The 15,237-nt window shown below is 37.0% G+C and overlaps 1 long non-coding RNA gene across 1 annotated transcript; it reads left to right on the top strand.

The window, feature by feature from the left end:
* Nucleotides 1-12,757: 12,757 nt before the first annotated feature.
* On the top strand, nucleotides 12,758-14,985 carry LOC113783676. The gene is made up of 2 exons (XR_003469945.1): nucleotides 12,758-12,868; nucleotides 14,466-14,985. It is a non-coding gene; the product is annotated as an uncharacterized LOC113783676 (long non-coding RNA).
* The last annotated feature ends 252 nt before the right edge of the window (nucleotides 14,986-15,237 follow it).

The following is a 15,237-nucleotide window of genomic DNA, read 5'->3' as shown; positions in this document are numbered from 1 at the left end:
TTTTGATCATGGGACTGACCCGAATAAGCTTTAATCATGGGACTGACCCGAAAATGCTTTTGATCATGGGACTGACCCGGATCGTGGACTGACCCGAAAATGCTTTTGATCGTGGGACTGACCCGAATAACTTTGAATCATGGGACTGACCCGAATGAGCTTTTGATCGAGGGACTGACCCGAAAATGCTTTTGATCGAGGGACTGACCCGAAAATGCTTTTGATCGAGGGACTAACCCGAAAATGTTTTTGATCGAGGGACTGACCCGAAAATATTTTTGATCGAGGGACTGACCCGAAAATGCTTTTGATCGAGGGACTGACCCGAAAATGTTTTTGATCATCGGTCAGTGGGATTAAACCCGATCCTGCCGTGACGAAATTTGATTCGATTTTGGTTTTTGATTGATGATTTTTGCTTCTTTTTAACTTTTCTTTTTGACTTTTGAAAATCTTTCCAAAAAAATAATTTGCCCCAGTATGATGAATTTTTTGCAATGTGAGTCCAGAGTTGATTCTGTATTGCCATGCCGTTGCATTTTTTGATGAAATTTGCTTGCGACATTTTCAATCTGCCATTGCTCACCGGAGAACTCTTTCCGACACCGATTCCAGTGCGAGGTGTGATTACTTTCATCTGTGTATGCAGTTTTTCTGCAAAAGAGAAAAGAAAACAAAGAAATTGCCACCATCACTTGATCCGTTTTCCTTTGAGAATCGTGTAAACATGAGTCTTTCAACGCCTTTATCAACTTTTGCTGCGGCAGTCGATTGAGTTGGATTTTTCACCCTAAGGCTTTTCTGATTTACAAACTGATCAGGTATGTGCTTTGCCATATTGTGAAGTCTGCGTAACTGACTTTGTTGAACCTTAACCCTTTTCAAGAGATGACTGAACCCAAGTATGCTTCGAATAAACCACGGGGATTGTTATTCACCAAAATTCAAAGATAAAGAATGAAGTATGCAAGAAAATTCACATGTCATGAAAGAATAAATATGCACAAGAATGCACACATAACCATTTGTGCTTAAATTCTACAAAAATGCCATGAATGCAAGTAATTTGGAAAAATGAGCTTCCTAAGAATGTATTTGCAAAAGAATGTTTTACAAAATGACACAGTTTTGGCCAACAAATGTCATATTCAATTCTCTAGATATCTTTGTTCTGGAATTCAAAATTGACAGAAGTATGACAAAATGAGGAGAAATCCAAATGAACCAAATCACCAGCTGTTCTTCCTCGTGCTCGCTCGCTGCAAAATCCTACCTTGGTGCCCTTTCGGGTTTTTACCAAGGTTGCCCCCCCTTTTTTGTTTCGTTTTGTCTTTTCTCTTTTTTTCTTTTTTCTTTTTTTGAGGTGCCCTTTCGGGTTTTCACCTAAAGACGCAAATGAAAGAGCTCAACCATGATCGACTCAGGAGTTTGAGTTGAAGATTTCTGGCATCAGTAAAATGCACTTCCCTTAGAAGTTTAAGTGAAGGCATTATAGACATCACTTGCCAATTGATTAGCGAAATTCCTAATAGAAATACAGCAAGTGACGAAAGTCAGGACTTTTGGGCTTTTGTAATGAGGTCAGGTGGGGTGTTTTTCAAGAAAAGTTGAGGCTTGAAAGCAGGTTTGATGAAAGGTGTGAAATAACCTGAGATTGCATCATTTTGAAATTATCTCTAATTTTGAACGAAACCGAGGAAATTTGCCCCAGTTTGATTGGATTTTCTCTTTCTTTGCATTTTCTTCATTGCATTTTCCTCACTTTTTGCATTTTCCTTCAAAAACTAAATTTGCCCCAGTGTGGGGTTCTTTCTTTTCTCTTTTCCTCTTTTTCCTTTTTCCCTTTTTTTTCAAAATGAATTTGCCCCAGTATGGGGATTTTTCCTTTTCCCTCTCTGATAATCTCGTTTCAAAATGAATTTGCCCCAGTGTGGGGTTTGCAATTCTCAGGGGCTGCCAAACGAAAATTATTGTTCTGATAACTCAAAAGAGATGACTAGGGATGAAATGTTTTGATTGGAAAGGAAGATGGCCTGACCTTTGCCTCGTCCCTTGCATGATTTCCAAAAGAAATTTGCATAATCAAAAATAAAACTTCTTACACATGTCTGAGTTGATAGGTTGAGAGACTGTTTGTCCGTCCATCTCTTCAAGGATAAGTGCTCCACTCGGTAGCACCTTTTTTAATGACAAATGGCCTTACCAGTTTAGGCCAAATTCGTCTTTGATTTCATCTTGCATTGGCAAATCTCGCTTTAGCTCTTTGTCCTTTTTCTCTAAAGGACCGGTGGCGGACCTTTTTGTTATGAACACAGGCCATACGACATTCAACTGCTTTTCATCCATCAAAATCAATCGTCGGTGACGCTGCTTTAACCAATCAGCTTAGAACTTGGCAGAGGAGGGATTTCTTGATGAAAGGCTTTCTTAGCGAAAAGATTTTCAATGAAGAGCTTTCTTAATGAAGGGATTTTTCAATGAAGGATTTTTAATGAAGGGATTTTTGGCCTTCTCAAAGAAGGGATTTTTCAACGAAGGGATTTCTGACCTTCTCAAAGAAGGGATTTTTCAATGAAGGGATTTCTGACCTTCTCAAAGAAGGGATTTTTCAATGAAGGGATTTCTTAATGAAGGGACTTTTGGATGAATGGTATTATCGGAATCCAGAACAGTGATATTCAAAGGGTCAAATAATTTCATCTTTGGCCATTTAAAAGAATTAAAATTCAGGACAATAATCAAATAAACAAATTGTGCATTTAATGGAAAAACTAATCAAAGCGAAAACAAGACAAAAACTTAATTGCGAAAGATGTTTTCATGAAGCTATTCACATATGCAAGAAATGGTTTTTGTGAACTTTAGTAAATAACAACCCCTAGATTTACCGAAATTCCCTTCGAGAGGGAAGATACTCGGCCATCCAAATTGTGCAAAGCTCCTTCAGGATTTTCAAATTTCGTCGTTGGAGGTGGATGCCTCGAAGGTGTCCTGGTGTTCAGGAAAAGGATTTGTACTTATGATCGGCCCTTGTTCACCTCTTTTCCTTAGCACTATTTCTCCTGCCTCGATCATGTCTTGGACTTTGTGCTTAAGTGCCCTGCAATCGGCGGTTGAGTGGCCAGGTACTCCCGAATGATAGGCACAAATAGCATGTGAATTGTACCCAGCAGGCATGCCATGAAGGTAAGTTGGAGGGGGAATCACGCCTATTTTGTTGACAACCTTCAATTGCTCATACAATTGGTCCAAAGGCCTGCCTAGGTTGGTGAAGGTTCGGGTACGGCTTTGATTGTAGGTTTCAGTGGGTCGGGGATAGTTGTAGGTGGGTCTATTTGGTGGGGGAAATCTTTGGTGGTAAGGAGGCCGAGGACGAGCTTGTTGAAAGCTTGGTTGAGATATTTGGAAAGGGGTTGTAGGCGGGTTGGCATAATTTGGGCGAGGTCGAGGATGAGTGATATTGGTGTGGTAAACAGGATGAGGATTTGAGTAGTAGGAGTAAGGGTTTGAGTAGGTAGGGTATTGTCGAGGTCTGGGTCTTGGGACAGGGTTTTGATTCCAGGTGAAGGCAGTTTCCCCCTCTTTCTTTTTAAATTGCGGGTTCTTCTCACTAGTCCCCTGTCCTTGCAAAGCATCCAACTGGGATTTGAGGGCAGAGACATTAACAATCTTCCCAGCTTTCACGAAGTCATCGTACTCCTCAAGTTTATTGACAATGGCGGCGAACGAGCATCCAGTCATGCGAAAATTTCTTCAAAATACGGGGGATCATGTGCTTTAATGAAAGTGCGTATGATTTCGTCCTCAGTCATCGGTGGCTCGACTTTTGCAGCTATTTTCCTCCACCTCTTGGCATAAGTCTTGTGATCCTCGGAGGGTTTTCTTTTTGTTCCTTCCAACGTGGTTCGTGTCGGAGCCAACTCGCAGTTATACTCATATTGCCTTACAAAAGCATTGGACAAGTCAATCCAGGTTTTTACTTCTTCGGACTTCAAATTTGAGTACCAGTCGAGGGCATCCCCCTCCAGACTTTCCGGGAACAACCTTAGAGGCAGGTTCTCGTCGTCTACAGGCTTTCCTAACTTGTTAGCAAATAGTCGGAGGTGTGTCTTGGGATTACCCGTCCCATCGTACTTGTTAAACTTAGGGGTTTTGAACCCCTCAGGCAATTGCACATTGGGAAAGAGACAAAGCTCATCGTAGTCCAGGACTCCTTGCTTGTTCAACCCCTGACTCTTCCTCATAAACTCATCAAAACGATCAAGGCGTTTGAGCAGCTTTATATCAACGGGAGCAGAAGATTCCCCCATTTCTGCCTTGGTTTGAACAATATGGTCTGGTAGGAATGGCTCAGCAACAGGGTGATAAAAGGTATGTGGCTCAGGTGGTATATTTGAAGTGATTTGGGGTGGTGGACCTCGCGTGTGAGTAAGAAAAAATGAAGGATGAGGAGGGTAAGTGTATGGCAAATTTGTGGTGGGATAGGTGAAAGTTTCTTCGGGTGCAATAGGAAATGATGGAGTAACAGTGGCATGGGCCGAAGGTAGGACAAACGGCTCTTGCTCAGGCTGTCTGGCGGGTACAGGTTCGGGTTGAACTCCGCTGCTAATTAGCTCATCATTCAACTTCCTTTGGGCGGCCATCTCAGACGCCATCTCTCCAAACTTGGTAAGCATCTCAGTCAACTGAATCCCCAAACTTGCAGTCTCGGGTTGAGCGGTAGTAGCAGACCTATCTGACTGTTCCGGTTGTGAACTCATGTTTACACGACTCCTCTGGGCTTGACTACGGGATCGCGTTATGATGGGGCTTCGACGAGAAGCTATATTTAAATATTACCTGAGAATTTTTGAAAGATTGCCTTTAGATTTAACCCTCGCTTAGTTATTCCAATAAAAACAAAGAAAAAGAAAAGAAAAAAACAAGAGTTAGTAGATATTCAGAAAATTCGGATGCATGTCCTATGGGGGAACCCTTTTGTGCCAAGGGTAGGCCTAGCATGAAAATGCAGTCCTCCAGAGCAGGCACTATACAATACCTGATGGATCCGATCGACTGATCGTGTGAGGAATGATTTGAAAAATTTGGCCACTTGGAGTGAGAAGAGACATTTGCCCTAAAACATGAGGACGAAGTCGGAACGGATTGCTTGCTTTGATCTACACATAAAATGATTTGTGAAAGGGATTGCCATGTCTCGATTAATTTATTCAATGAACCCTAAAGGGGAAAAAGCGAGTCAAATGGATAAAATTGGTGATTTATTCAAAATCGACCGATTTACCTAAAAATAGGTAAGCTGGATAACATTGACGATTTATTCAAAATTGATCGAATAGATAGACTTGGTCAACTGAATTGAATGAAATTGATGATCTCTTCAAAATCAACTTGATTTCGCCCTAAAAATGGGTAAATTGGCCAAAGAGATGAAATGGAGTTAATGATTTATTTTAAAAATCGGCCAAATCCCTAAAAGGGTAAATTGGTCAAATGAATTGATGATTTATTCAAAAATCGACCGGATGACCCTGAAAAGGGTAAATTGGTCAAATGAATTGATTTATTCAAAAATTGACCGGATGACCCTAAAGAGGGTAAATTGGTCAAATGAATTGGATGAAATGAATTTATTCAAAAATGATTAGATTGAACTAAAATTGAATGAATTGACAAAAATGGATTGGATAAAATGGATGGTTTGTTCAAAAATCGATTGAGTTCTCTACCCATTGGGTAGTTTCAAGAAATCATTACAATGCCTTAGTCTATGAGCCTCCTAAAATCAAGATTTGGCCTCCATTGATTTATCGTCTCAATAGTGAAGAATTATTTGGGTTTCTTCAAATTAATGTCCTTTACGCAAGGGATTTTTACCAATTTTGATAAAGTGGCCAAAAGGTGATTATTAGACGCTCATATTCCAAAGATCGCTCTATGAAAATGATCGGATCCTACCTTACCTTGTGCACTACCCCTTTGGATGATACAAAAAAATGTAAACGTGCAAGTCTCCTTGGATTAAGTATCCGAGACATATGGTGGCTTATTCCTAAACACGGGATCCCCTAAATGGCATTCCCTTCCTAGGGTGGATGCGTGATGCCGGTTTATTAAAAGCAGTAAGATATGCAATTTGAAATGAGACATGACCTAAGGAACCCTTTATCTGCCAGGGTAGGCCTAAAATGGTATGGCGTTATTAATTTATGAACGAAATATACCACAATTTTTAAACATGCAATAGCCTATCTATAAGGGTATGTCCTAAAAGAAGGTCATGCCCGACCTCTTATTTCCTAACGTTTGTGAATGCAAAGGCAAGAGACAAGGAAAGTTAGTTCAACACATAATCACATAACACGTTGAACAATTAAATGATATAAAAAGTAGGAAAAGTAAATAAGGAAAAGGGTGAGATCCCTCCCCTCGTGAATGGTGTCCCTACTAGGGCAAGGCAGACTCTACCCTAGGTGAACTATATGGATGCATGCGGTTGGGGTTCACTAATGCATCTAGACTCGATAAGCTCAGGTCCCCAAGCCTTCAGACTCGTGGCCAAGGGTCATCAATCCCAAGGCCCTTTGTCGGTGGCTCGAGCGATTCCCCAAACACCGCTACGCACACGTCGTGTTACGGCTGCATGTTTGAGTGAATCTATAAAAAACCCTCAACCTTCAACTAAAAACTAAAGGCTATCAACCCAAAGTTTAAAGCGGAAGATTGAGTGACCCATTGGATCGTGCTACGCACACGTCGTGTCACGATCACACGTCCAAGTGGGTCTCCTAATCCTAATAGGGTGGAGTGGCGTGACAAGCCACTAAAAAGAAAATAAAGAGGGATGAATAATAAAGCGTATGCGCGTATGATAGTATACGTTTTGGAGGGGAGGGATCGAGAACCAACGCGTGGCTCTAAGGGTGACACACCCCCCCCCAAAATGCAAATGCAAAGCGCGAGATAAAGCAAGTACAATCATACATCCAATCATCCAATCATACATACGTGAGTGAGGGAGTAGTTTGATATGCGCGTACGTGGCAAAAAGTCCTAGAAAGGGAAAATGCAATCCTAATATCCAAATGCTATACATAAAGAGGGTAGAAAAAAGGAAAAGAATGGCTAAATCAAATGCTTGGACCCACTTAGGAAGTCCCCAGTGGAGTCGCCAACTGTCGCGCCCCACTTTTTTTGGAAAAAATAAAATAATTGTTTTTTGTTGAATTTTATTGATTTGGGAAAAATGAATTTTGTTGATAAAAACAAAAATGGGTCTAAATGGGACTTTTGAAAATGCAACGATTTGACCCAAGAAAAATAGTTCAAAAAGGGTTTTTATATGAAAAATGGAGTCGCCACTTGGTATAGAGTTAGGGTGTACCAAGTCACCCAAAAAATGAAATTTTTAAAGAAAAAAGTAAGAAAACCCTTTTTAAACGACTCCTAGTCCACGTAAAACAAAGAAAAAGGTTCGGGAGTCACATTTGACGAAGGGGAAGGCAAGGATAAAAATCCAAGGCACCCCTTCGACCTAACCAAGGCTAGTTGCGTGATTTAACCCTTATTTTCCTATATTTTCTACCCAAAGTATGTATTGCAAATTGGATTTGACTAATGAATGAGAAATGCAATCCTAAATCTAAGAAATGTTTCTTATGAGGCTTTTGGTCCCATTCACACGAGTCGTGACGGCCAATAAGGAAAGTCCTCATAGAAAATCATGAATAATGCAAATGAGGACTCAGATGAGAGTGTAAGTGTGCAAAGTGTAGAAAAAAGTGCATGTGTGCAATTTGAAAGTGTTTGTGTGCAAATGAATAAAAATATAAATGCTCGTGTGCAAGTGAATGAAAATAGTAAATATATAAGTAAAATAGGTGCAATGTGTGAAGTGAAAAGTAAAGAAAGTGAATAAGTGTGTGAATATGACATGTGGATTTAAAATATATAATTAGTGAGGAAAATAGTGAGAAAATGATATGAAAATGCATGAACTTAGAGGAATGCATCAGGTCAGGTACGGGAATGACCTCTAGTTTTTGTGATTTTAATTTTCCTTTGATTAGAAGGAAAAACTAGCGTGCTAAGGCTATTTTGAAGCCACACTCGCTCGTTTCCCTTACCCAAGGGGGTCCTTCAGGCAAATGTACCCTAACTAGCATGAGATGCAAGACCTAAAGTGAGGGGAAAGGGGGTCGGGGGCCTACAAAAAATGATAAAACTAAAAAGAATGCATGACATGTAATGAACATGCAAATATGTACTAACGAGGGGAAATCCCTAAGGGTCTAGCGTTGGACTAGCCCATTCTATGAATTCCGACTAGCGTTGGACTAGCGGAAACGTACATTCATCCATCACATTCATTTATAAATATAGAAAGCAAGTAGACATGCAAAATCACTTATAACACGTAGCACATAACACTTAGCATGCTCGACTAGATGCAATAGCTTAATAAAGCAAATTAAACACATAGCAAACCAAATAATACCCCAAAAGCAAATGAAACTATTACATGGGCTAACTAAAACAAATGGGGGAAGGGGGAAAAATGGACAAAGTGCTCTCCAATGCCCTATCTATTACAAGCCAAGAGGTGTACATATACCCCATAAATAAAATAAAAGAAAGACTTAAAAATGAAAGGAATTAAAGAAAACTTAAGAAAGCCAAGTAGACATGCAATTCTCATTTAGCACGTTGTATCACATAGGGAGAGGCAAAAAGGATAAAAGAAAGTTATACCTTCCCCCGCTTGTGAAGCTAATAAATGGAAAAGGTTCTAATTTGGGCTAAAACCATTAAACAAAGGATTAATGCACCAATTTAATAGTAAATCAAACAACATAAATTCTTCAAAAACAAAACATAGGGAACCACTAGTAGCTATAAAATTGAACCATTAAGTCCTTCAAATAATCAAACAAATCCATATTCAACAAATGGGATTCCAATTTGGAAGGAAAAGGAACTTTGAAGGATTAAATCGATTAATCTTTTCAATTGCTGGGGCCATAATAGAATAAGAAGGGACTTGAGGGGTCAAAGCGAAATTTGTGAAGATTATTTCATGCATGCAAATCAACATTCACGGCCAAAGCTTCTGCAATTCCATTTCTTTCTACAATTTCTGATATGCGTAAGTTGCAGCAATTCGGCATAGTGAACTATCACACATTTTTCAAGTAAAATCCAAGCAAACTATCACACATTTCTCTACTTTGCAAACATGAAACTTGTAAATTTACATTTCTTAAACTAAAGACACAGCCATGGTAATTCAAAAAGAAAACAGCAACAAGAAAAGAAATGGGTTATGGCCAAAAAAATCAAAAACTGCGGCAGAATTTCTTGAGTGAACTTTGCAGCTTGTTTTCATGTGGTTGGATCCTAAATAAACTCTATCAATGCCACAAATCCAATAACGGATGCAAGACTCTCACTCATGTTGTTCACTTTACTCAAACACAGCCATCTATTACCCGCAAAGATGTAAACAAATCATCCAAATACAAAGTGCAGCCAAGTAATGCAAGGATTAGTGGCTACTTCATTAGACCAGAAATTCACTTGAGAGTGTTGTTAGCAACACACAAGTGCACATGTTCACTCTCAACTTGGCCCATGAGGCTACTTCATACGGCAGAAAGAAATAAACAAACAACCTAGATGCCAAGCAATAAGGTGATCACTGCCGCAACAAGGATGAAGCAAAACCTGTTGTTCAAAACAATTTTGCTCAAGAAGGAAAATTCAGATTTTTAGATGTAAACACGCAGCTTTATTCAACAAATTTCGACCAAAACCATAACCTATAACTAAACAACGAGATATATAACTCAAACCAAATCAGCAAAACACATAAGCAAGACTGATGCAAAGCTGGGGACACATTTAAACACTTTCTTTGAGGAGGAACACAGCTGCAACCAAACCAAAAGTTTCGACATTACTATGAAACCAGCAACTTGAATTCACTCACGGGTTTCTTTCTGTGCAAATTCAGCTTTCATATGTGCAGGGAGACAACAAAACAGGTTCTTTAAACCTCAACCAAAGTCTAGCAATACAAAGGCGTTCGGACATCAACTAACTTCAAATCAAACAAAATTCAAGAAAAAACATCCTAAGGTCCCAAATTAAAAGAACAAACACAATGCAAAGAATCCCCTGCAACCTGCCGGCCTCACTCATTCAGCTTCAAAGAAAAAAAAACAAAACAAACGAAGAAGCCAACAGCTTTTTTGATTCACAGGTTTTGCAACCAGAAAATTCCAATCAGAATTTTGATAACAAACAAATTCATATAGTAAACCATTTCAGATGCCTTGACAACTAGCAACTTCCAATAAAATTTTCCAGCCATGCAACCGAATTCCTAGCCATAAAGATCACATGCAACACCAAATAAAGAGCTATCTATCAGATTGGGTCCAAAATCAAGTTCAAATGTCATCAAAAATCACCATTTAACCAGAAATTCATCCAATTTCTCTCTCGGTTGTCATACATGTAAACAGATTTTATATTCCCTCAATTTTCTTGCTTAAACATGTTGATTAACTTCATGCAAAGCTCAATCATCCAGCTGCTAATTAGCTAAACATACAACTGAGCTCAGATCATCACAAGTTAGCAATTTAAAGCTGAAATTTCCAGCTCAAGCAATCGGACAGTTCCAATTCCTTAAAAATCAGATTTTCTTGTAACTTAGTTCATCATCCAACCGTACAACCCCACATGCATGCTTATAAACAGCTTCATCAACCCATAAACAACTCATCTAAGTCCAGAAATTACCTCAGTAGCAAGCTAAGCTTACGCACAAGAAGTCTGGAAAAATTTTCTTTCCTCTCGGTTCTCACGCCCGGTCTGAAGTGCTGGTTTGCTTGGCTGTGGCAGCCGGTGGAGCTGGTGGTTGTTGCGGTTGGAAACTGGATGTAGTTGGTAGAAACGGAAGTGCAGAATGGGTGGAGCTCGCTCACGGCTTCTCCCTGGTTTCACTCCAGCTCACGGACAGAAATTTTAAAGTGTTGCAGCTCGCGGATTCCCTCTTGTCCTCGGTTGGTTTGCCGAATGCAGCTCACTCTCTCCTATCTCAGTCGATGATCACGAGGTAAAGGATTTGGTTGTGGTTAGGAATCTGATAGTGGAGTGGAGATGGTGTCCTGAAAATGGGAAGCTAAGTCACGGATCAGGGAAGTGGGGTGTGTGTGGAGACTGAAAATGCACTCCGGCAGAAATGGAGATGTTTTTTTTTATTTTATTTTATTTTTTTTCACCTTAATTATTTAACAAAAATAATAGTAAAACTAAATAATAATAAAAACAACAATTTTAATTACAAACACATCGAAATAAACAAACTAAAAATAACAAAATTACCATTTTCGATCTTTTCTTTCATTTTTCATCATTTCTCATCATTTTTTTTTTCAAAATAAATTAACAAAAATAAACCAAAATGCCAAAAAATTAAATTTGAACGTATTTTGTGAACAATTTTCCTTTTTTTCTCTTTTTCCATGATTTTTCTACGTTAAAACTTAAAAATTAAAATAGAAACTAGAAACTAAAAAAACTAAAAGCAACCACGACAAATGAGAATAAAAAGTAAAAGAAATTACACCAAAAATTTGGTGTCTACAATTATTATGTACATTATTGTGAATAATAATGTTATGTATAATATAAAATATACATAATATGTAATAATGTATAAATGTATTATATTATGTAAGGTATATTATATTATGTATATTATATTATATATATACAATATTAGGTATATTATACAAATTGAAAATTATATATTATATATTATAAAAATATTTATATAATGAAATATACAATAAATAATACAAATTAAAATATTATATAAACACCATAGTTATAATATTATAATATTTATAATTAATATTAATGTATATTATATAAATTATATATTTATATATTTATTTATACATATTATAAATATTTTATTTTATTAAAAATATTTTTATATATTTATAATATATTTACATAAATATTATATATTATATAAATTATATATAATTAATATATAACATATATTATATGTATTATACATTTATATAAATGTACACTTATAGATAATATATATTAATGTATATTTATAATATACATTTATATTATGTATTATATATAATATAATACATTTTTATATTTTTATATAAATATATAAATATATATATTTATAAATATTTATAAATGTATTATAAATGCATAAATGTATATTTATATAAAAATATAAAATTTATAATTTATAAATTATAATTTATACATTTATACATTTATATAATATTCATTTATAATTTATACATTTATACATGGATAAATTGTCATCTTGGTCTGATGCTTTGATTCTCAGTGTCCCTATTCCCTTTTTTCTTCCATTCTTCCTTCCCAATCAAACCCTGCTAAAAAGTTTTTTATTTTTATTATTCTAAAAAGTTGTAGTTTGTTGATTTTTGTCGGCTACCTCAGCTGGCAATTGGTGGCCTCTAATGCATCTCATGTGCACAAGAAATGCATTTCTGACAATACTAGAGTAATAGCTTCTTGTGGCAAATTCACTTTGTCTTTTCCCCTGACGAATCCATTCTAGAAGGAAGCCATGTACTCTTTTGCATATATTTTCTTTTTCTATTTTTTCTTTTCTCAGATGAAAGAATCAAAGCAGTTTATCTTTATTTAAATATTAAGAACTTTGCAAAACTGGCAATTGGGCATCATTTTTGTTGCTTCTAATTTGGCTGGTTTTGTTTTATTGTAGATCAATGAAGCTTCCCTGAGTGAAGACTTGAACCACACATGGGAGGTGCTTGCAGAACCAATACAAACTGTGCGTGAATATCTTCATTTGATATCTTCTAAAAAATTGATATTGAATCTGTGTTTTCAGTTACTTGGTGTCTACTCTTTTTGTTGCATCTTTGAGGAGTTGGTACTCAGTAACTTGGCATATTGATAAGACATGCTGGGCAGAAAAACTGTGTATAGTTTTAGTCCCATAATTTCTGCCATAATTTCTCCTCCTAGCAAGATGTTGGTATATAACTTGACAGAGTCTTATAATGTCTGTGATGGAAAGATCCCAAGTTAAATGGGCAAAAGAGTTAACGGGAAAGATTCTAGTGTGAGTTTAATTTCTTATTACATTTAGACATCTTTAGCGAGTTCTATATAACTGTTAACACCTTCGAATTTGAAAAAGAAATATATAATTAGATCATTTCCCCTTAGGTCAACTAATAGGGACTCCTGTACTGTCTCCATGGCTATGGTTATTGTCTACTTGAAAGGAAAAATATTTATAGGAACACTTTTAAATGCTTTGAGCTATTACATATAATTGATTGACTCGCAGTTTTTCAAACTAGGAAAAGTGCAAGCAAAAGGTAAAAAATGAAGAAGACAACTTAAGGAAGACAGATTTGGAAAAGGAAAATTTCTTTCTTTATATAAAAAAACATAAAAGACTGAACTACGTGGAACACACTAAAAACACATTGACAGCTGCCTTCCATCTCTCTGAGGATGAAGAACTTGTCTTTCTACAGCAACAGGATTTTCTACTAAATTTGAGTAATTTCTGTAAGCAGAATGAGTCCAATAGTTTATCTAGTAAGAGGATTTCTGAACTCTCTACATAGACAATAAAAGCGCACTCCTAAAAGCTGTCAATGATGAACTTGCACTCAGTTGTTCAATTTTACTTTCATGACACACGAGCCCAAAATATTATGCACTCTCTAGAACACGGACATGTAATAGAAAAGCAGGGAATTCCCTCTTCACTAACATATAGAGACCTCAAGGATTTGTGGAAGTGTCTTTCATTTTTTTAAATTCTTCTTTTACTTGGTTCAAGATATGCTTAACACAGATGAGTAAACACTAAGTTTAATCTGGTTTTTAGTTTTATTTTTACGTGAGAAGTGCTGGGTTTGGAAGTCATTGTTTGGGTGTTCATTTGGGTAAAGATGAATAGAGCTAGAATACCGAAGAAGTGATGACCGGTAAGATTCGATAAAGGAAGAAGATTGGGGAGGTTTATATGGGCAAGGGGTGAATGTAGGTTGATCTCGAGAGAAAAGGCCTAGCTAGGTGGTTGAACAGGTTGATACAGTGATGTGGAGGCAAGCAGATAATCTGTAGAGGGTTGGATTAAGTACTAGAGACAAGTCCTTATCGTTTGGAAGTGATCCAGATATTTTCCCCTAACAAGAATTGGTCTAAGGTGGCAGTGGGAACTTTTCTAGCATGCAAGTGACTAATTCACAATTAATTTGGTACCGTTTGAACTCACTGCACTTTTGAATGGCTGACTGTTTACTGTTTCTTTAGATTGTGGATGTTTTTCATTTCACTATCTTCAGTTAACTTGATAGCTTTTGTAGAATCGACTCACATGATAATCCTTTTGGATTGGTCTTTAGGTCATGCGAAGATATGGTGTCCCAGAGCCTTACGAAAAATTAAAGGAGGTAACAAGAGGAAGAGTGGTGACCCAAGAGAGCATGAGAGAATTTATTAAGAACTTGGATATATCAGGAGATGCAAAGATGATGCTCTTGAATTTAACACCCCAAACTTATGTTGGAGCAGTAGCTGAATTGGCAAAAAACATAAAGACAGCCATAAATTTAGTGAATGGATTGACCGCTTAAGTTGTGAGAAATTATTTCATACACATTTGTTTTTCTCATTTCTACTAATCAAATCGAGGGACTACTAAGCACTTGAAATTTTGGCACGAGAGTTGCAAAACAGCCTTTTTTCTTTCCTCAATGTGCACTTACCCAAGATGTGAATTTTCTTTCGCATTCTCCTGTCAAGAGAATTGTGATTGAACCTTCCATAGTTCAAGCTTGAATTGAAATTGTGGGTTCAAACTCGAGCCCAATTCGATTCAATATTCGACGGATTTGAGCTCAATTTAAGAGCTCGAAAATTTTATTTAATTCTTCAATTTTTAATATTAAAGCATCACCAAATGTAAATTAATTTAGATTTTTTTTACTCAAAATGGATTTCTTGTAAGAAGTGGTGGCGCACGTGTTGCAAGATCACTTTGTATATTTCAGGTTTCTGGTGGAAAAGAGCACAGAGGAGGAATGAGCAGCGGGGATATTACGTTATTAGATTTGACTATAGTGGGCTAAGATAGAATTTGGCACCCTACTTTGCATTTGTTAACCCAGAGACATG

This window comes from Coffea eugenioides, chromosome 9 (genome assembly GCF_003713205.1).
Source record: "Coffea eugenioides isolate CCC68of chromosome 9, Ceug_1.0, whole genome shotgun sequence".
Taxonomy (NCBI): domain Eukaryota; kingdom Viridiplantae; phylum Streptophyta; class Magnoliopsida; order Gentianales; family Rubiaceae; genus Coffea; species Coffea eugenioides.
This window is presented reverse-complemented; position numbering and strand designations above follow the sequence as displayed.